The sequence below is a fragment of the Chlorocebus sabaeus genome, chromosome 23 (assembly GCF_047675955.1).
Source record: "Chlorocebus sabaeus isolate Y175 chromosome 23, mChlSab1.0.hap1, whole genome shotgun sequence".
NCBI lineage: Eukaryota > Metazoa > Chordata > Mammalia > Primates > Cercopithecidae > Chlorocebus > Chlorocebus sabaeus.
Genome location: NC_132926.1, coordinates 19,371,490 through 19,393,855, shown reverse-complemented (window position 1 = coordinate 19,393,855; position 22,366 = coordinate 19,371,490). Strand labels below are relative to the sequence as shown.

The following is a 22,366-nucleotide window of genomic DNA, read 5'->3' as shown; positions in this document are numbered from 1 at the left end:
GGTTAATATTGCTGCAGTACAGTGGACAGACCAGAAGAATGAGGATGGAAAAGCAATCTTGCTCTTTTGAGAAAGTATATGTTTCCCTGTCTCCATTCACTCTGTCAAACCATGGACAGTGTGTTTGGCTCCAGAAACCCTTTTCTAAAAATCTATTAGCTGAGAAAGCAAAGAAACAAGGACAATGGTTTGTATCCACGTAAGATCAGGAAGGTCACAAGTCCAGGCATAACAGTCTTTCTAACAGGCAGACTACAAAATTCTTACTGGCTGCACAGCTATTATTTTCACTTACATTCCAATCCTTGTGACTCTGGTCATCTCCAAACTTTGTTCTATTTTATACCTGGCCTACTGTAAGTCTCTATATTTCCTACGTGATCTTTGTCAACATTTGAGTCAGAACTTTTGGTATGGAATTATAACTTCCATTGGTTTTCTCTCGTGTTTCTCAGAAATGCAACTTTTCAGAAAATACAAACTAAACACAACTGGGATGTTGTGGATGACACACCTAGCTTGCTATTAAAAATTGTTTTCTTTCACTGTGAAAACGCAAGTTCCAAGAGTTTTAAACACAGGACTAGAAACAATTATAATCTCCACTCTCAACCTTTGCTTTCTTTCTCTGTGATATTTTGCACAGTATTCTTATAGTTGTCATTAGCATCAGTATTTTCATTGGTCGTGAATTGAGCTGTAGAGCACACTCACAACGAAGCCAAGGGAACGTAATGCCAATTTTTGTTCTGTGATCAATTTGAAATGGCTTGCCATTTGGGTCCTGACTGAGACAGATTAACAATATCTTACCACAAAATGCTATTGATCAATCTACTGTTTAAAAACAGTTACCATGGAATTGTGTTATTTCTGATACCTCATCTCCCTTTATTTAACTTTATAGTCTAACATTATTTTCATAAACAGACACCCTTTTCCAGCAATGTCAAAGCACACAATACTACACGGACTTTATTAAAATGCATTTAATGGTGGTGAACATGCCAACAGAACACTTAGTTTCATAAAGAAAAAAACATGAAAAGAAAACAAGAATAAAATCCGGGCCTAATTTCCATACACAAATATCATCTCAAAGATAGTTTTTTTCAGTTTGTATAGATTATGTCATAAGAAATATATCAAAACTATTATTTGACATGTAAAAAAGAAATCTGGTTGTATCTTATTCACCTTAATCTATATAGCAAGAATTTTTAACATGGGAAGCTCAAGCCACCCAGGAGACCATCTATGGAATTCAGGAGGTCCAGGAATTTGAGTGAATACAATTAGATCCCCTTTTCCCACTAACCTGTAAGTGGTTTAGCCTTTCCTTAAGCTATGAATGTAGGCAACAGACCATAGTACTGTTAAAATCTGTGGTTCTCATCAGGAGAAATCAGAATTTTCATATTACTAATACATTAAAGTTGTGCAAATAGTTCAATATATTATTTATGTCCACCACTATATCAAAATTATACTAATAATTAGGTAATCATAGATTCAATTACCAAATGTGTTGAAGAAGTGTATATATTACCATGTCACAAGTTTGTTTTACTATATTTTGTGAAATGTTTTTAAATATAGCTTTTCTTTAATCTTAGGTGTTTTGTGCCCTCAGTAACTTAATTTAGAAAGAGGGTCTACAGGTTTTACCAGGTGCCAAAGGGGTCCATGGTACAAGTATTCTTAATAACCTCTGCTCACCGGAAATACATTTACTAGCAGAAAATTCTTGTTGAACATCTTAAGATAGAAAAAATTTAGCATCACATCTAGCAGAATGAAATTTGATGAGTCACTGACTGAAAACTTTGTGTGGGCAGCCTTAAGGAAAACTAAAATAAGCAATATCCGAGGCCGCTCTCTTTCTCCTCCCTCTGAGCTAAATACCCTTATTCTGCCTTGTACTGAAGTTATCCAGTGTGTTCTCAGAAAGCAAGTGGTTTCCTCTCCTTTTCTAGCAGTTCTCAAATGTTGAGAGTTTTGTCTATACTCTATTAAACAAGGTCTGTGCTAAAAGGAACTGGTAAGTGTGTTAATTATCAATGTCTCATTATAAAATGTGAGAAAAAATAGAGAAGACACCATATATAATCTTGAGTCCAGAAACTCAAGTATCTCTACTTACCCGATTTTCAAAAATTCTAGAAAGGGTCAAGTTCACAAATTTCTCCAATTGGGCTACATTTTAGAGCCTAATTTTCAGGTTTCAGGATCTAATAACCCTTCAGGGGTTTCATCAGACCCTGACAAAATTACCTTCCACCTCTACCATACAACCAAAGATATTTTAGGTTTAATTTTTCTCCTCCTCCTTCTAATAGATCACCCAGATCAAAAGGAGCAGGTATCAAGCATGCACGAATGACGCTCAAAACACTTTGCTCAACCATATCCCCATGGGAAACAGCAGTGATAAATTTTTAGTAATAAATGAAAGTTTGACTAAGCCCTACTAATATTTAGAGTTGGTTAATTTCATGCCAGCCACCGCGGTCATACGGTTAACCCAGCATTGAAGTAAACTTAGATTCTGTCCATAATCTAGGCCATTATGTTATAAAAGAAAAAGGTATAATTGACTCACAGTTCAGCATGACTCAGGAGGTCTCAGGAAACTTAATCGTGGCAGAGGGGGAAGCAAACACATCCTTCTTCCCATGGCAGCAGCAAGAAATGCCTAGCAAAAAGGAGGAAAAACCCTTTATAAAACCATCAGATCTCATGAAAACTAACTATCACAAGAACAGGATGGGGAAACTGCCCCCATGATCCATTTATTTCCACCTGGTCCCTCCCACAACACGTGGGGATTATGGGAACTACAATTCAAGATGAGATTTGGGTGGGGACACAGCCAAACCATATTAAGTTGGATTAGGTGTCTTAGTTGATTCCTGCTGTTACAGGAAAATACCATAGACTGGGTAATTTATAAGTGGTAGAAATTTATTTTTCATAGTTCTAGAGGCTGAGAAGTCTAAGACAGTGGCACCAGCAAATTCACTGGCCGGTGAGGGCTGTGTGGTGCCTTCTCTGTGTCCTCACATGGCACAAGGGCAAAAGGGATAAATTTGCTCCCTCCAGTCCTTTTGTAAGGGCACTAATCCCATCCACCCTCATGGCCTAATCACCTCCTATGGACCCCATCTTTTAATACTATCACCTTGGGGGTTAAGGTTGCACGTATAAATTCAAACACACATTCAAACCACAGCACGAGGGAAATGAATTCATCTCCTTTGCTGAATTTGAACATAATAAAAATCACAAGAAATGTTTCTTCTTACCTGTGAAAGACTCTCTGAAAGACGTGTGGACCAGTATTCCAAAGTCCAGATGTTTTCCAAAGCTTAATGTATCTGTATATGTCTTCAGTATAATTTAGTTGATCCCATTTCATGTTCCTTTTCATAGACTTGGATATACGAATTGACATATATTCACTCCTGGTGAGGCTAGCAGCATATGATATAAAATATCACAAAATAGCAAATGGTTAAGCCAAGTTCTTTTTTTCTTTCTCCATTCCTCTATAATCTAGGGCACCCAGTTGATGGGGCAAAAGGAAAATTTTAAGATGAAGTTTTAAGTTGAAATTGGATAGGTTAAAAAAAAATGTATTCACATTTTTCTGCCTACCTCAAGGGAAATGTACTAACTGAGGATCACATTGAAATGGAGGTGTGTTCAGACACTTCCTGAGTTTTTATATTTAACTTCCTTTAGACTCAGAGCAAGAACACAGGGAGCCCACCTCCATTTCACATCCTGTTAGCACATTTCATAGGGAAGGGAAGAGATGATTGAATAGTTAGAATCTGTACAATTCTAATTATGTGGGATGCTGAAATAAGATTAGCAAGAATTGAAATGCTGAAAAGCAAACAATATCCACAGAAATGGGGTTAAGGAAAGTCTTGGCATTATTTAAGAGTATACATCTCTTTCTAACTAGCATATTATAACAAGAATATTTAAGTTTAGTACATACTACAGAGCAAACTGAGGCTGTCTCTCTTTTGTTAAGGTATAGATCTTTAACCTTTTTTGAACTGAAGAACTTCAAGGGTAAAAAACAAGCACCCCTGAAGTGTGAGGGTTCACACATGTTCTAGTATAATGAGCAATTAGTAACTGCAATGTCATCTGTAGGAGAAACATGTCACTAATCCATTTAGACATGTTCAGGGCCCCTCTGCTTGCAGATCACCTCACTTTGAAGTATTAAATACATCCAGTATTAACATATGATAAAGGAAAACATGGATTAGATAAACCCAAATGTTTCAATAGATATATAAACACCGATGTGAACAGTATCATCTTTGAACAATACAATTAATATGACTGACTTCTATAAAAAATTTATTCACTTGGCTCTTTGACACAGTACCTGCTTTTACCCTCCCCAAATATTATTGAACTGCCAAGTTGTATTTGGCTAAAAGCTTTGGGCTATTTAAATGAAATTACACTTAAAAGTACTTACAAGGTCAGAGGACATCTTCTCAGATTTTGGCAAGATCGTTGCCATTTGTTCAATTAAGTCACTGATGATCTGAAAGTAATTCTTGTGCTGGGGAGAGAAAGTTACATAATGTCCATCTACATGACAAGCATCTGAATGGGTATTCACTGTGTCTGAGAATCTAGAAAGTCAAAGTTATGATGAATGCAGGGCTTACCTGGTGAGATGGGGGTGGTGACTTAAGAATTCAACAACTTTAGGTTAGCTGAATCCACAGGTAGATCAGATATTAAAATAACACAGTACTCTCAGCTTTCACAAGAGCAGAGTCAGGACTAGACTCGGTGGCTCATGCCTGTAATTCCAGAAATTTGGGAGGCCAAGGTGGGTAAATCACTTAAGGCCTCTAGTTTGAGACCAGTCTGGCCAACATAGGGAAAGCCCGTCTCTAGTAAAAATACAAGAATTTAGTCGGGTGTGGTGGAACAGGCCTGTAATCCTAGCTACTTGGGAGGCTGAGGCAGGAGAATCACTTGAACCCGGGAGGTAGAGGTTGCAGTGAGCCAAGACTGCGCTATTGCACTCCAGCCTCGGTGACACAGTGGGACTCTGTTTCAAGAAAAAGAAATAAAGAAAGTCGAATTGAGTCTGAGAGTTGATGCCTTCTTATATTTTGCACGTTGGTTGCTTGCTTGCTGCACCCAGCCCTGCAGGAATTTTAAGCGTTTTGATACTTTCAGTCACATTTGATGTTAGGGTGGATATGATACAGGAAGGCAGTATTTTCCTAAGTGTAGCTTAAGGTCCACTGAAATCAGGAGTATCTGAAAAACCTGGAAAAACTTGGATTTCTATACTCTCTCTTTTAATCAGAGAATGAAGCTTGACAATCTGCATTTATACCATGTATTTTGGGTGATTCCAATGCATTTTAGAGTAGATCTTCCAGTATTTTCTGCATAATTGGATGATTGATTGAGCGAATCAACAGAATGTAAGTGGAGACTTAGGCAGTTGTTTGAAAATGATCTTGTACTGGCCGGGCACAGTGGCTCACACCTGTAATCCCAGCACTTTGGGAGGCCGAGGCAGGCAGATCACAAGGTCAGGAGATCAAGACCATACTGGCTAACATGGTGAAACCCTGTCTCTACTAAAAATACAAAAAATTAGCTGGGCGTGGTGGCGGGCACCTGTGGTCCCAGCTACTCGGGAGGCTGAGGCAGGAGGATGGCATGAACCCAGGAGACGGAGCTTGCAGTAAGCCGAGATCGCGCCACTGCACTCCAGCCTAGGCAACAGAGAGAGACTCCGTCGCACACACACACCCAAAATAAAATTAAATTAAAAATAAAAATATAAATATAAATAAATAAATAAATAATCTTGTACTCCACATTTTTCTTGAACTAAAAAAGAAATTAACTGGAAAGAAGAATATCTGCATATGAATTTACTCATTCATGTAACTTACCATGTTGCTTTTTCTAATAGAATATATTCTAAGAACTTCAAATAATTTTATATAGAAACATTGAATTTATTCTGAAGTATTTAATGGTAGGTAACTGTAAATACTATTTTCATAGGCAGGTAAAAACAAATAATTGAGTTTCTTAAACTTTTCTGAATTTACATTTCTTAATTTTTGGTCCCTAATATTTTACCAACCCATTCATCCAGAATGATACTAAATTAGCACAATATATACTCTTAAAACAGAATATCTTTAAAGATGTCCCCTAAAACAGGAGCAAAAATAAAATACAAGTTTTATACTATTCCACAGAAAACACGGGATTCTGATATTCCCTTGAGGGATATCTCTTCAAAGGTTATCTTTTGAATCAACCTAAACAGAAGACATACTTCTATTTACGAAGCTGGAAGAATGATAAGAACTGCCATTAGACTTCCAATTGTAGAAACACCTAAATTTGCAGTTTACAGGTTGTCCTGTTTCTGCTACGAAAGGATGTTTTATGCTTTTCAGTCTTGAATTCATGTTTGTTTCTTATGTAATATACAACTCTCTTGGGTCCAGCAAAGCCTTACTTGATAGATACTCTGTTATCCCATTTATTGCAGCAATGATTATGATATGAAGACCTATTTTGGTGCTAATAAAATCATATCGTAGGCTCAATAGCTAAAGAGGCAGAACGGAATGGCCCACCACGGTACAGTTTTTGAGAAAATATTGCAGTAGAATCATCAGCGAGGGAAAAAGTGATTGTTTATGTGTTAGTTGAACATCGATTATAGCACTTTGGGAGATTATTGAATGGTGTTTTGGAATTTGAGAGTTTTATGAATATGGCAAAAGCTTTTTTGCCTCTTCTAGGAACCAAAAACCTACTTTCAGTTTTTTTAGGTTCAGATTCTAAGGGTACAGATTCTAAGAAAGGATGAATATTCTGTCTTTCATACCCAATTACGAGCACCAGGTCTCAGTCTCACAATATTTGACTCTTTCCCTACAAGTAAAATGAGCAGACAAATGAGGTTATCAATACCTAGACTGATGTGATCAAGAAAGTAGAGATTGCGGACCGGGCGCAGTGGCTCACACCTGTAATCCCAGCACTTTGGGAGGCCGAGGCGGGTAGATCACGAGGTCAGGAGATCGAGACCATCCTGGCTAACACGGTGAAACTCCATCTCTAGTAAAAAATACAAAAAACTAGCTGGGCATGGTGGCGGGCGCCTGTAGTCCCAGCCACTCAGGAGGCTGAGGCAGGAGCATTGCTTGAACCTGGGAGGCAGAGGTTGCAGTGAGTCAAGATCATGTCATTGTACTCCAGCCTAGGCGACAGAGCAAGACTCAGTCTCAAAAAAAATAAATAAATAAAAGTAGAGAATGCAAACATGATAAACCACAAACAATGGAAATATGAGTTTAATGTACACAAGAAATAAGGAAATATTATGGGGAACATTAATAAAATAGGCTTCTGATTCTTTTAGGGTATTCCTCTAGCTAGCCTCTTTAGTAAGGCTAAAATATGAAACAGTGTTTTCCAAAGTGATGCCTTGGACAATTTGTATAAAAATCAGTTAGAGAACTTGTTCAAAGTAATTTCATCAGAAATATATTCCTCTCTATCTCTCAACTCTGCTTTATTATGTTGGCATCATCTTCACGCAGGTTCTCTTTTGAGATATTTATAGGCAGCTCCAAGTTTCTAGGCTCCTCACAGTTAGCAAAACATGAGCTCTTCTGTTCCAGACTTTACTAAGATTGTATCCTACTGGCTTGTGTCACATTGCTGATTCCTGAACCAGTCATTGTGAAAACATGAAATAGGCTGTTTGACCAGTCCTGGGTCATTTGCCCAACTATGGTGACAAAACATCTGGTGAGTCCCATTTAAACCTTAGGAACTAAGAATATAGGCCGGGTAGTTGCCCTTTGAAATCAAGCTGTAGCTACCAACAAATTAAATAAAAGGTACCAGCCTGACAAAAACCAAGCCTTCTATGGGATACTTTATATATGCTCATGTATTTATTGTATAAATGAAAGTAAAGCTCCCAGGAAGGACTCTTAAAATTCTTCATGGCTCTCATCATTTTTGTCCTTGCTCTGTCTTTCTTTATCTCATATATTTCTACACCAGACTGACTCTCATTATTTTCCCTACATAGCTTAGTCTTCCTGCCATCTTCCCATAGAATAACGATGGTTTCCTGGAAAGCAGACTAAGAACATACAACAAACTGTTAAGGGTGTCATTTGAGTTTGCAATTGAATTCAGCTACTAAAGCAGACACCTGCAATAACAATTGCTTGAGCAAGGTAAAGTTTTACTTTTTTTTTAATTAAGGAAATCCAGAAGAGCTAGGCAGACCAAAGCTGGCATAGAAAATTCACAATATTCTCACCCCAGGCCCCTTCCATCTTCCTATCCCACCATCATTAACACATGATTTTCGTTTTCAAGTTTGAATTCCTAAACTAAACCAAAGAAAAGCAGATGCAGCTCCAGCTATCATGTCACCATCAAGGAAGAAACAGAAGAGCGGGAGGATAAACAGGAAACATCTCTGTGCCAAGGTGATTCCTTTATAAAATTTTCCTGGAGTCCTTACCAAATGACTTCTGCTTACATTGCATTTGTGATTTTTATTTGCAGAAGAGGCTGGGACTTGCCGTTTTGTTTTGTGTAGATCATGCTACTTCCCTACCCCATTTCCACAATTCAAGCAACCGCTACTAAGGAAGAAATTGAGGACAACAACTGTTACTAAGGAAGAAATGGAGAAATGGACAACTTTTTTTTTTTTTTACCACAGTGGTGATATTAGTGATATTAGTGATGGAATTATGGAAGACCTCTCCCATATTATATATTTATGCAATGTTTGAATTTTCACAGTATTTTGATAAACATGAAGACAAAGACAGGGAATCTGTGGAATATAATGTAGGTTATATCTACAACAGGGGTGTCACAATACTGGAATACAGACTTATATTATCACATGTTGACCATATGTTGACTATTCTTCCATTATTCCCTTTTTATCCTTATTGCCTTCTCGCATACCCACTAAAAAATATATTTAAGCTCAATTCTTTCATTATTTGTTATTGTGACCGGTATATAACAAACATCTGACTATCATTATTTAGAGGTGATGCATGAAGGTTAAAAAATGGTGTGTAGGCAAAAAGCACAAGTTTTCGAATCAGTAAACATATTAATATTGATTAACATACTGTGCTACTCTAGCAGGTCACTTTACCATTCTGCTCCTCAGATGCATCCCTTCTAAAAATAAAGGGGGTATTCTGTATCACCAATTGGACAGTGTTTTTTTCAATTTAAATCTATCACAGTCCCCAAGGAAAGCTAGTAATATGTGGATTCTAGAGCCACATCACCAAAAACGTTCATCCAGTAGTCTGCAGTGAGCTAACGAATCTGCATTTTCGCCAAGCACCGGCAGGTGATTTTTGAGAAAGGTATCAGAGGATTATATCTTGAAAACACTACTAAGATATCTTTATTTCTTTCAACTTAATGAGACACACTGAATTTGTCTTTTTGTTTGTTTGTTTTGGTTTTGTGCAACAAGGTCTCACTCTGTCGCCCAGGCTGAAGTGCAGTGGCATGATCACGGCTCACTGAAGCCTTGACCTCCCCATTCACTAATAAGTGGGAGTTCATGGACACAGGGAGGGGAACGTCACACCCCAGGGTCTGTCAGTGGGTGGGGTCCAAGGGGAGGGAGAACATTAGGACAAATACCTAATGCATGCAGGGCTTAAAACCTAGATGGTGGGTTGATAGGTGCAGCAAATCACCATGGCACATGGATACCTATGTAACTGTCCTACATATTCTGTAGCTCCAGCCTCCCAAGTAGCTGGAACTACAGGCACACAACACCACGCCTGGCTAACTTTTGTGTTTTTCACAGAGATGGGGGTCTCACTATGTTCCCGAGGCCAGCCTTGAATTCCTGAACTCCAGCGATCCAACCGCCTTGGCCTCCCAAAGTGATGGGATTACAGATAGGAGTCAGTGCACCTGGCCAAGAATTTGATTTCTGCTCATAAAATATTTTAATTTTTAAAGCCAGTGGATGAAGCAAAACTTTCATACCTATAGCTAAATTGAACATGAAGATATCTTCTCTCAATAAGTCCAATGAAATCAATCAAGTTTTCTTCCAACATTGGAATTTTCCTCTTTTTCTCTCTCTCTTTCTCTTTTCTTCCCTTTCTCATTCTCTTGCTACAGCTGAATCTGTGAAAGCTAAATGTCTACCTGATGAGAGTCACCTGTCTTGTCCATGCATTCTTAAGACTCTCCAATGTTAAAACTCAAACTATAGAACAATTCATTATTTTTAAAGAAACTTTCCAGGAAAAATGTTCATAAGGCCTCCCACAAGTTAAAATGAAAATGAATTTGGTTTTAATCTCATCCAGCTTTGATTGGACAGTAAACATTCGGGAGTAATTTAATGAATAAAAGTGCTCATATTTTAGAAGATAATGGTACCATAAAATAGAGCCACTAAACTGCAAATAGACAACATGCATTGCCAATTTCTCCAAGGGGAAAGGTTTATTAACCCACATTCCAGACAGAGTTGTAACACTGTCTTGTTATTGGAAGCTCTGCCATTTAGGTCTTTGCTATCAGATAACCTGAAGAAGCCATTCTTGTATAACATGAGTACCTTAGTTCCCTAACTAGCTATTAATTTCACTTCATTGGATCTTAAAGCACATTTTTTACCTGAGTCCACTAAATTAGTCATGTGGGGTTTTTTGCTCAGTGGAGGCAAAAGATATTCTTATTAATTTGAAGGACTAGTGGAACACAATAAAATATGGTTAAACAGCCATTCTCTTGACATAAACATCCATTTAATGAAGAACAAAATGTAGACTCATTCATTTAGTTCTAACAATCCCTGTAGTCCCAGTTGCTATATTCAGTAATGCTTTCCAGACTGTTCAAAGTTCTTCGACTTTTGCCTTTTTTTCCAACTTATTTTAATTGGAAAGTTGCTAACATCACCCACTTTTAATATGGTAAACTGGATATCCACAGAAATGATGGTATTTTAAAAGCACGAGAGGCACAGGAAAGCATACTCTTCCTGAGACTTCTACTGGGCAGTACATCCTTGCAATGACAGTGCCGTGGCAAGAAAATATTTTAAATTTTTGTTTATTTGTAGTTAGTAGTTTGTTTTTTACTGCTATCCTAGCATTGATGCCTTCTTTTTTTAGTTAAAAGTCCCTGATCCTTCCTTCTACATAAATATAGTGGGACAATCAGTCAAGGTCCCCCACAACTTCTGGCCAAGGGTGGGCAGGAGGCCAGATGTTCCCTTCCTGGAACTCTATTCTTAAGCAGAAGGACTCACAGATAATAAGAAACTTGGACTCACTCATCCACCAGTAGTGCCCTATTAAAAGTCATCCATTTTTATAATCATTCCACTACAAAGACACATGCACACGTATGTTTATTGCAGCACTATTTACAACAGAAAAGACTTGGAGCCAACCCAAATGCCCATCAATGATAGACTGGATTAAAAAAATGTGGCACATATATACCATGGAATACTATGCAGCTATAAAAAAGAATGAGTTCATGTCCTTTGCAGGGACATGGATGAAGCTGGAGGCCATCATTCTCAGCAAATTAATACAGGAACAGAAATCCAAACACCACATGTTATCACTCATAAGTGGAAGTTCATGGACACAGGGAGGGGAACGTCACACCCCAGGTCCTGTCAGTGGGTGGAGGGCAAGGGGAGGGAGAACATTAGGACAAATACCTAATGCATGCAGGGCTTAAAACCTAGATGGTGGGTTGATAGGTGCAGCAAATCACCATGGCACATGGATACCTATGTAACTGACCTACATATTCTGCACATGTAACCCAGAACTTAAAGTAAAATTTTTTTAAAGTCCATTTCTTAACTGAATTTTCAGAGTGACTGTGGTCATTTCTAAACTTTACATCGTTATATTTCTGGTCAATTCTCTGAACTATTCCATATCCTTCCAACAAACCCCTGCTTTGCTTAGGCTTATCAGAGTCAGCTTGTTTTGTTTTGTTTTGTTTTTCTTGCAACTAAAGAACCATACTGATATGAAAAGCAAAAGCAAAATGTTATAATAGCAAAAGTCCCCAAAGTCCTTTTACTTCCCTTAGTGCTTCTAAAGCAAATGATGGAAAGATAATCCTCCTTGATTCTTGAAAGACAAACATAGGTTGTCTCTGCAGAAAAAGTTTACATATCTCTAAACACTTAAAACTCAGAGCTTCTGTGCTGCAGGTTTGTCTCTTGCCACACAGATATGTTTAATGAATTGGTTTTAGAAGATGTCTTAGGCATAGAAGGAAAATTAAACTTTGAACAAATCTACTGCTGTTTCTGAACTAGAATTTCTTATTTTTGCATAAGGGAATTTTCATGCTGAAAAGAATTAGGTATCCTGGCCTCAGAATCACAATGAGAAATAAGAGAAGAAAAGATTCTCAGTGGAAATAACTTCCCTCTAACCCAGGTAGCTTCGATCTTTACCACTCTTTATTATCACTTTTGGCACTTTGCAAAGAGACAGGAACATAAGCCTTTTCCCTAAATGGTTCTTGTCTTTGCTCTTCTGCCTCTATCAGCTTGAGATAATAATTATTGGGAAATTAAAAGTGGCATTGGTTGAAGGTTACATCCTTTGAGAAAGTGGAGTCAGAAATTCTTTCTTGCTTAGTGTATCGAAATGTTTGGGTAGTATTACCAAAGAATAAGAAGGAGCCATCCACGAAAAGCAGCAGATAATATTTAGAGGAAAAAAAATAGAATGTTATCCACATAAATTTATATGGTTTCCCTTTACTACACATTCTTTCTCCCAACCTTCAATTTCATGCACTTACAATAAAAATTATTTCCAGTTTATCTCTACAGAAAGAAATTAATTGAAAGCTCAAAATAGTCTATAAACATTGTCATTTATCAATGTTCTGAAGGGCTTTTAAAGCGTCTAATAACAAAAGTGGTTTCTTTGGTAAATAAAGAGGTCTGTAATCGTATTTGACAGTAATGACTTACATTTTACTTACTTAGCTGCACATTTGATTACCCATATCCAAACATGAAATTGGTATTATTTCTTTCACCATATCTTAAAGACTTGAAATAGGATATAAAGTGAGAAATGTCAAGGGGCAAAATATAAATAAATGAGCAATAAACTGCTTTCCTGCAAAAGGACCTTAGGTATGCTCCATGGAGGAAATAAAGAAATGGAATCAATTTGAATTTTTATGCACAGGTGAGAAAATAATGGTTGCTTTCTTTTGCATTTTGGAAGCGTAGCATCATGAAGTAGTCAAGAACTTCTTGTTTTATTTTTAAATGATGAACTACTTTCACATAGAAAATAGCATATTTAAAGTTTAAATTTGTTAAGTGTGTAGCTTAAAGAATGACAAAACAATAACCTAGCACCTGGAAACCAGCTTAAGGAACAGATCCTTACAGATACCTTTTGAAGGCCTCTTCATGCTTCTACCTGACCATAACGCCTCCCTGCTCCTGAGGGGTAACTGCTATACTAAATTCCTTTAATCATCGTTTGCTTTTCCTTAGTCTTGTCTACAAATCGATGTGCCCCTAGTCAACAGCCTGCCCAGGCATATTTTTAAGGTTTAGATAAAAGGGCAAATCCTCAGGTCATTTTTTTCTTCAGTACTATGTTTTTGAGATCTCTCTCTATTTCATCACTAAATAGGAAAGCATTGCATGCGTAAACCAAAATTTATCTTTTTCCATTTTCTGATTGATTGGCATTTGGGTTGTTTCTTTTTTGGGCTGTTTCCTCTATTGAGAGAAATGCTGATATGTGTATATATATATATATATATATATATATAGAGAGAGAGAGAGAGAGAGAGAGAGAGAGATATTTTATCACTTAGACACGTGGAAGACTTTCTCCAGGATGTATGTTTGGGTCTAGAATTTTGGATTCTTAAGGTACATGCATCTACCTTTTTGATTAGATAATATCACCTTGCTTTCTCAAGTGATTATATACTTTTACCATGCGAGTATGAGTTCCTGTTGTTCCGCATCCTTGCCAACAACTTTACTACTGTGATAACTGTAAAATTATGTCATATTTTGGTTATAGTTTACATCCTTCTGCTTTCTATCAATATTAGGCTTTAAAAATATATTTCTTGGACATTTATATTTCCTTTTTTGTGAAATGCTTATTATAATTTATTTGTCCTTGTATTGATTTGTATGACTCTTTTATATGGTCTGGATACTATTCCTATGTCAGTAATAAGTGTTATAAATATCTCTTGGGTTTTGGTTTGTATATTTGTCGTATCTTTTGAAAAATGTAAATTCTTGTAATCACAGCATTTTGGGAGGCCGAGGTGGGTAGATCACGAGGTCAGGAGTTCGAGACCAGCCTGGCCAACATGGTGAAATCCAGTCTCTACTAAAGATACAAAACATTAACCGAGCATGGTGGTGCACACCTGTAATCCCAGCCACTCAGAGGCTGAGATAAGAGAATTGCTTGAACCCAGGAGGCAGAGGTTGTGGTGAGACAAGATCACGCCATTACACTCCAGTCTGGGCGACAGGGTGAGAGTCCATCTCAAAAAAAAAAAAGTAAATTCTTACTTTTAATATGAAGTTATTTTCTCCTTTATGATTTCCGATTGTGCCTTGTTTGAGAATATAATAGAGATATTTTCCTCTTAAAACATAAAATTATATTTTTCATAGTATCACTGAGAGCTGATATTTATGTGTGTGTAAGTGTGGAAGTGAAGCAGGATTCAATTTTACATCTTTTCATGTTAACAAGCATGTATCTAAGAATCTTTTATTGCTAAGCTCACTTTTCTTCAGTTATCTGTACAGCACCTTTATAATATATGTTTTCATATATATGTATGTGTATAAAATATTTGGCTATATGATAAATTTCTAGGATTTCTAGAGGATATAGTTAAATTTTTAGGATTCCTAACATTCCATAGATTGAATTTTGTGTGTGTGTCTGCTGTTGTCTCTACCTGGAAGGTCTTTGCTTGACTCACTTCTCCCTCATTTTGGGTCTTTGCTCAAAGAGGACTTTTTGACAATTTTAACCTAAAGTATTTCCCAGTCTCTCACTGCTTGTTTTTTAATCCCTTATCTCATTTTATTTTTTTATATCCTTCACCACTTCTTTATGTTTATATTCACTTCTTTGTTTACTGACTCTATCCTCCACTAGGATGTGGAACCATGAGATCTGAAACCTTGTCTTTTTCATTTCTGCATCTTCAGTGTCTTTGGAATAATACTTGGAAGAGAATATGCCTTCAGTGAAAGTTTAACCAAGGAATAAATAAAGAAATGGATATAAAATTTGGTCTGTCATTTATGAGATTAAGAATCTTATGAAAGTTACCAAATCTTTCTGAATTGTACTTTTTAAACATTTAGGTAAAGCTTAGAGATAATGAACCTACTATGCTCACCATAGTGTCTGGCACACAGAAGGTTCCTTGTAAATGATAGAGATTGTTATATATAGTCTCCACATGAGAAGAAGCAAGATGCAATTTGTCATCAAGAGCACCCCAAAACATAAACACGTGAAATATAAAATGAGACTTTTAGACTTTTACTTGATTTTTAAAAATGAAAGAAAGAATAAAAGAAAACCAAAAAGGAAAAAAAAGAGGAAGGAAGGAAGGAAGGAAGGAAGGAAAAAGAAAAGAAAGAAAGAAATGGAACGGAAAGGAAAGGAAAGAGGGAGGGAGGGAGGGAGGGAGCGAAGGAGGAAGGAAGGAGGGAGGAAGGGAGGGAGGGAAGGAGGGAAAGGAGGGAGGGATGAAGGGAAGGAGAGAGAGAAGGAAGGAAGGAAGGAAGGAAGGAAGGAAGGAAGGAAGGAGAGAGAAAGAAAGAAAAAGAAAGAAAGAGAAAGAAAAGAAAGAAGGAAGGAAGAGAAAAAGAAAAGAAAAGAAAGGAAAGGAAAAGAAAAGAAAGAAAGAGGGAAAGAGCCTTCTGAAACTATTTCAAACTAAGGAGAAAATCCACTGGAAAATTATGGTGGTATCTTATAGAACCCAAGACTGAAAATAGGGAACTCAGAAATCCCTCCTTTCCCCTTCTCATTTCTGGTTTTCTCTGCAGTGAATTTAGTGGATTTACTTCTTCTCCCTCATTCCAAACAGCATTCAGCTAATGTGGCAGCCCATGGCTACAAAGGCTATAGGTCACATATTCAGCCAATCAGAAATATGCTGATCTTTTTTTTTATTCCCTACTCCAAATTCTCATGAAAATAATTTATTTGACTGAATTGATTTATACATTTATTTTTCAACAAATCAATTGTGGCCAGAGAGCTAGGATTATAGTGAAGAAACATAAAAGTTCCTTCTGATGCATATATCTGTGGGGAGAGCAATTACCTACATAAACAAGGAATTAGTCTCCAATAAGTCAAGGGGGACTGCAAAGATCATAAATAGTCTATTCCAATTGTATTTTAAAAAGGAAACCTTAACTAGTGTCTGATCTTGGAGCATTAGCTTGAAAAATAACCACAGTAGGAAGGTATAGTATAATGAAAAGATCATTGCTCTGAAAGCTAAAAGATCTTGTTTCCAGTGTCTAGTTAACCAGCAGGAAAAATTCAGCGAAGTCACCAAGGACAAGAGAACCATTACATTAAATACTATCATTTTTGGCTGCCTTGAAGTACTATTATTCAATCCTTTCAATGATGGGTTAAATTTCAGAATATTTTAATGAACATAAATAATTTTTGTCTTGACTTTTTACAATAATCCATGTGGGGATTTCTAGACCTCTTATCTAATGCTATAACTTTGTGCTTCTACAGTGGATGCCTAGGTTCAAACAAAAATCACTTGTTTAAAGAGACACTAAGAAAGAAAATCTATTTTTTCTACAAAGTTAAAGATAGATATTGATACTGACTTTCACATCACAGAACTCTTATTATACCTGATAGACTGCATGGCTCCAAAAAGACAATACTCTGAGAAGGACATACTTTTCTTCCCTCATTTGACCTAACATTCCTTGGGAGGGGTCAATCCCATGGTGACAGCTACTGGCAAACTTTAACAGTATCATCACCAATTAAAGTGCCTCTTGCTCCTGACAGTCAGTATCCACTTCATTCTAGATGTGCAATTTGGCCTCTTTCTGTCATAAATCTCCTCTCCTGGATGGCATTTTGAGAAAACAGACACTTGCTTGATTTCTCGCATAACATGGGAAGTTTCAGCCCACTGGGATGTCACCCACATAGTACTAATTACTTTTCCCTTTGTAGTCCTCAAATTAGAAAGGCATTGTCCACAAGCCAATGATGCACAAGAATAAATAGATAATATTTTGCAAATGATACAGACAGCAAATCTATTAATGTAGAAATGATGTGTTCATGTTCACAATTTAATATAGTAATATAGGCCAGATTCATCACACACACACAAACACACACACACACACTATATATATATATATATACACACACACACACACACACACATATATATATAATGAGGAAGGGAGCTAAGACTTCTCTTTCTAAACAACTACTAGATTTCAAGTGTTTGGCCGGGTTGTTTATCTTATTTAACCATGCAACAAAATCTTCATTTTTTTTTTACAATTTTTTTTATATTATACTTTCAGTTCTAGGGTACATGTGCACAACGTGCAGGTTTGTTACATATGTATACATGTGCCATGTTGGTGTGCTGCACCCGTTAACTCGTCATTTACATTAAGTATATCTCCTAAAATTATCCCTCCCCTCTACCTCCCACCCCACCACAGGCCCCGGTGTGTGATGTTCCACACCCCGTGTCCAAGTGTTCTCATTGTTCAATTCCCATCTATGAGTGAGAACATGCAGTGTTTGGTTTTCTGTTCTTGCGATAGTTTGCTCAGAATGATGGTTTCTAGCTTCATCCATGATTTTTAAAGTAAAGAAAAGGAGCTTTGGAGAATTGAAAAAGTTTTCTCAAAATTTCACACACACAAAAGTATAATTTAATGGAATATTTGCAAACCTTGGTGCTCACAGAAGCCAAGCAGGTAAAATAAATGAATAAATTAGGTGTGACACTTGTAGATTAAACTAAAAGAAATGTTCTTTGCTTCTTCAAGTAAGAGTGCACTGTCTCTCGTTACTTGAAAAGTTTCACCCTCTAGATTAATAATTCATTTTCAAAAGTACAAATAATTATATCTCTATTACAAGAAAAGCAACAATGTGAAATAAGTGACCATTATTTACTAACACAACTTTGGAGTCAGGGCAACACTAAAGAAGGATGGAAATTGTGGAAAACTGTAGAAGGCATGTCATGGTTAAATGGCGCAGCCATTGTACCTCTCCGCCTGATAATTCCCATGGGAATGCAGACCTAGGGTGGCCAGACCTCATTTTTTAAGTGAAGATGCAAGTTCAGATTTTTACATGGAATTAGCCAATGTTTATATGCTGGCTCAAACATTTCAAAAACACAATGCATTGGGCCAAATAAAATACACATGGATCAGCACTTTTCAAAGATGTAAGGGAGTCAAAGTGAAAACATGGTATGATGTACACATAGGTTTGCAAACTACCGGTGCCCCACACTAACTTGTACACTTTGGATTTATTTCTCTATTCTTAGTCTCCTCGTTGTAAAATAATAGACTCAGTAAGAGGATTACATGAGATAATGATCTTAAATTGCTTGGCACATGGTAAATGATCAATAAATATTTGCAAATATTTATGTCAAGTGAATGAGTCATAATTTAAACCGATGTCTGCCTCACCTCAAAGTCTATGCTTTTTCTACTCTATTACCATTCCCTTTAACAAGTTGAGGATTCTTCACAGTATTTGACAGATCTCTTCTGGTTTTTCCTGTCATATATTTGCTTTGACAATCCTAAAATTGTGATTAGCCCCATAAATTTCCCTCAGCTAGCACACTCAAGATGTGACGATTAGTTTGGGTTACCAATAAAAGAAAACCTAACTCAAATTGGCTTAAAATATAAGGAGATTTTATTAACTCACACAAAGCTCAGGCTTCAATTGTGTCACAAAAGTTGGGCAGGTATGTGTATCTGTGTGTGTGTGTGCTTCTCACATCTCACTCTGCCTTCCAAGATATTTACATCTTCCTAAAATTGACTTACTTTAGCATCTCAAATGACTGCTAATACCTAGGGCTCCCTGTTTCCTCATTCATACTTAGCAGGGAAAGAGGTCATTTTTGCTCCAGAATTCCCAGCAAACTGAATTTCACTCTGAATGAGTGTAGGTGCCATGGGAATGGGATAGCAAGTCCTGAACCAAAGTGTGTGACCAGGAAAATGAAATGCTCTGATTGGCTTGGCCTAGGTATTCCAGCCCCACTCCAGCACTAGATGCCCAAGCGGAAACTGGTGACCATTTGGAAAAGGAGCAGAGGAGAAGGTTGGAAAAGAAGATATCAACAAATGTCCATCCACACTGATGTTTTAATGAGGGTTCTCCAGAGAGACAGAACTGATAGGACAGGTAGAGAGAAATGCTACAACGGATTTATCAGGAGAATTGGCTGGTTTGATTTTGGAGGCTGAGAATTCCCATGATAGGCCACCTGCAAACTGGAGAACCAAGAAGGCTGGTAATGCAGCTCAGTCCATGTCCAAAAGCCTCAGAACCAAGGAAGCTGATGGTATAATTCTCAGTCCGAGGCTGAGGCTCAAGAGCCCAGTGGGATTGCTGGGGGAATGTTGGAGTCCAAAGGCCAGAGAATCTAATGTTCTGATATCCAAGGTCAGGAGAAGAAGGACACCTCAGCTCCAAAAGAGAGAGGGAAAGAATTAACCCTTCCTTTGCCTTTTTGTTCCATCAGGGACCCCAGCTCATTAGATGGTGCCCCACACATTGAGGGTGGATCTTCCACACTCAGTCCACTGATTCACAGGCCAGTCTCCTCTGGAAACACTCTCACAGACACAACTGGGGCAGCCCTGTCATTGAAATCCAAAGCTAAACCACCTGGGCTTCCTTTTCAGCAGAAAAGGTATGAGCCCACGCCGACCGAAGCACTGAGAATAAATAATACTTTATCTACTATCTGGATATCCCTTAATCCAGTCAGGTTGACACCCCAAATCAGCCACCACAAGTCTATTCCTTGTCAACTAGACAACCCATACTCATGTCTTTAAATCATACTTAGTCTCCACATAAACAAAATAACACGGTTGTAGTTCCACTTAAAATGATGTAACTATTCTGTGTACAACCAAAAATGTATTAATCCTTTCCCTAGAAGAGGAGCTTAAGTCCTTGAGTGATGTTTACTCTTTTCCTCATATCCCATAACTTAAATATTATGATGTAAAAATGAATAATCGCTAATTAATGATATAAATTCAATTTTGAAATTTTGTTTGTTTGGAGGGCTGAAGGGTAATACAATCAGTATTGTATTACCAGATGCTATTGAAATAGCCATGGACCTTACATTAAATAATGATTCTCTTTTTTGTTGTTGTTGTTGCTGTTTTTTTGAGATGTAGTTTCAATCTTGTTGACCAGGTTGGAGTGCAATGGTGCGATCTCAGCTCACAGCAACCTCCACCTCCCAAATTCAAGCAATTCTCCTGCCTCAGCCTCCCCAGTAGCTGGGATTACAGGCATGCACCACCACACCCAGCTAATTTTGTATTTCTAGTACAGACAGTGTTTCTCCATGTTGGTAAGGGTGGTCTCGAACTCCCAACCTCAGGTGATCCGCCTGCCTCGGCCTTCCAAAATGCTGGGATTACAGGCATGAGCCACCGCACCTGGCCAATGACACTCTTTAATCCAAGAGCTAGTGCATAAACCCTTAAATCTTAGGAACTACAAGACAGCTTAGAAATTTGTAAATATAGGGTTGGGTGCGGTGGCTCACACCTGTAATCCCAGCACTTTGGGAGGCCGAGGCAGGGGGATCATGAGGTCAAGAGATCCAGACCATCTTGGCCAACATGGTGAAACCCTGTCTCTATTAAAAATACAAAAAAAAAAAAAAAAAAAAAAAAGAAATCAGTAGACACAACCTATTTATTTTGATAGATTAATAAAATGGTTCCAGAAGAGCATAAATGGCATGTTTAATATCAAATTTAAAAGTTATTTGTAAACGGAATCCGTATTTCTCTGCTTTTATTTCTGTTCTTGGAGGAGCAGCCTAGGACAAATGTACAACACAAATCTCAAATCTCTTTTCAATGGCAATTTAGACTGATAAAACATGAAGTCATTTTTTTCAGACTTTATTTCTTAGAGCAGATTTAAGTTCACAGCAAAATTAAGAGAAAGGTACAGGCCGGGCATGGTGGCTCACACCTGTAATCCCAACAGTTTGGGAGGCTGAGGAGGGCGGATCATGAGGTCAGGAGATCGAGACCATCCTGGCTAACATGGTGAAACCGGGTCTCTACTAAAAATACAAAAAATTAGCCAGGCAAGGTGTTGGGTGCCTGTAGTCCCAGCTACTCTGGATACTGAGGCAGGAGAATGGTGTGAACTCGGGAGGCAAAGGTTGCAATGAGCCAAGATCGCGCCACTGCACTTTAGCCTGGGTGACAGAGTGAGACTCCATCTCAAAAAAAAAAAAAAAAAAAAAAAAAAAAAAACTAGAACAGTACAGAGATTTCCAATAGTCTCTCTCATTACCAACGTTGCTCACCAGTGGTACATTTGTTACAATTGGTGAACCTACATTAACACATCATCACCCATCACCCAAAACCCATAGTTCACATTAGGGTTTATTCCTGGTGTTGAGTTCCCTCACATTCTATGAGCTTGGACAATTGTATAATGATATGTATTTGTTATTACAACATCAAACAGTGTTTTCACTGCCCTAAAAATCCATGTTCCACCTATTCAGTTCTCCTCATCCCCACCTCCTGTGAACCACTGATCTTTTTACTGTCTCCATAGTTTTGCCCTGTCTTGAATGTAATATAGTTGAAATTATTACATATATAGCCTTCTCAGATATGCCCTTTCACTTACCTATATTCATTTAAGTTTCCTCCGTGTCTCTTCATGGCTTGATAGCTCTTTTTTCAGTGCTGAACAACATTCCATTATCTGGATGTACCACGGTTTACTTATTCATTCACCTACTTAAGGACATCTTGGTTGCTTTCAAGTTTTAACAATTATGAATAAAGCTGCTATAAAAACCTGCATGCAGGATTTTGTGTGAAAATATGTTTCCAGTTCCTTTGGGTAAATAATAAGAATAACTGCTGAGTCAAATGGTATGTTTAGTGTGA

General features: G+C 37.5%; 1 long non-coding RNA gene across 1 annotated transcript in view; it reads right to left on the bottom strand.

Moving 5' to 3' along the window:
* LOC103244926 (uncharacterized) overlaps window positions 1-22,366 on the bottom strand; it is a 541,863-nt gene that overhangs the window by 273,607 nt on the left and 245,890 nt on the right. The window contains exons 4-6 of the long non-coding RNA XR_005242732.2: window positions 4,508-4,594; window positions 3,306-3,473; window positions 2,603-2,695 (exon numbers count right to left, since the gene is read on the bottom strand). This is a non-coding gene — a long non-coding RNA (uncharacterized lncRNA). The remainder of the gene's footprint in view (window positions 1-2,602; window positions 2,696-3,305; window positions 3,474-4,507; window positions 4,595-22,366) is intronic.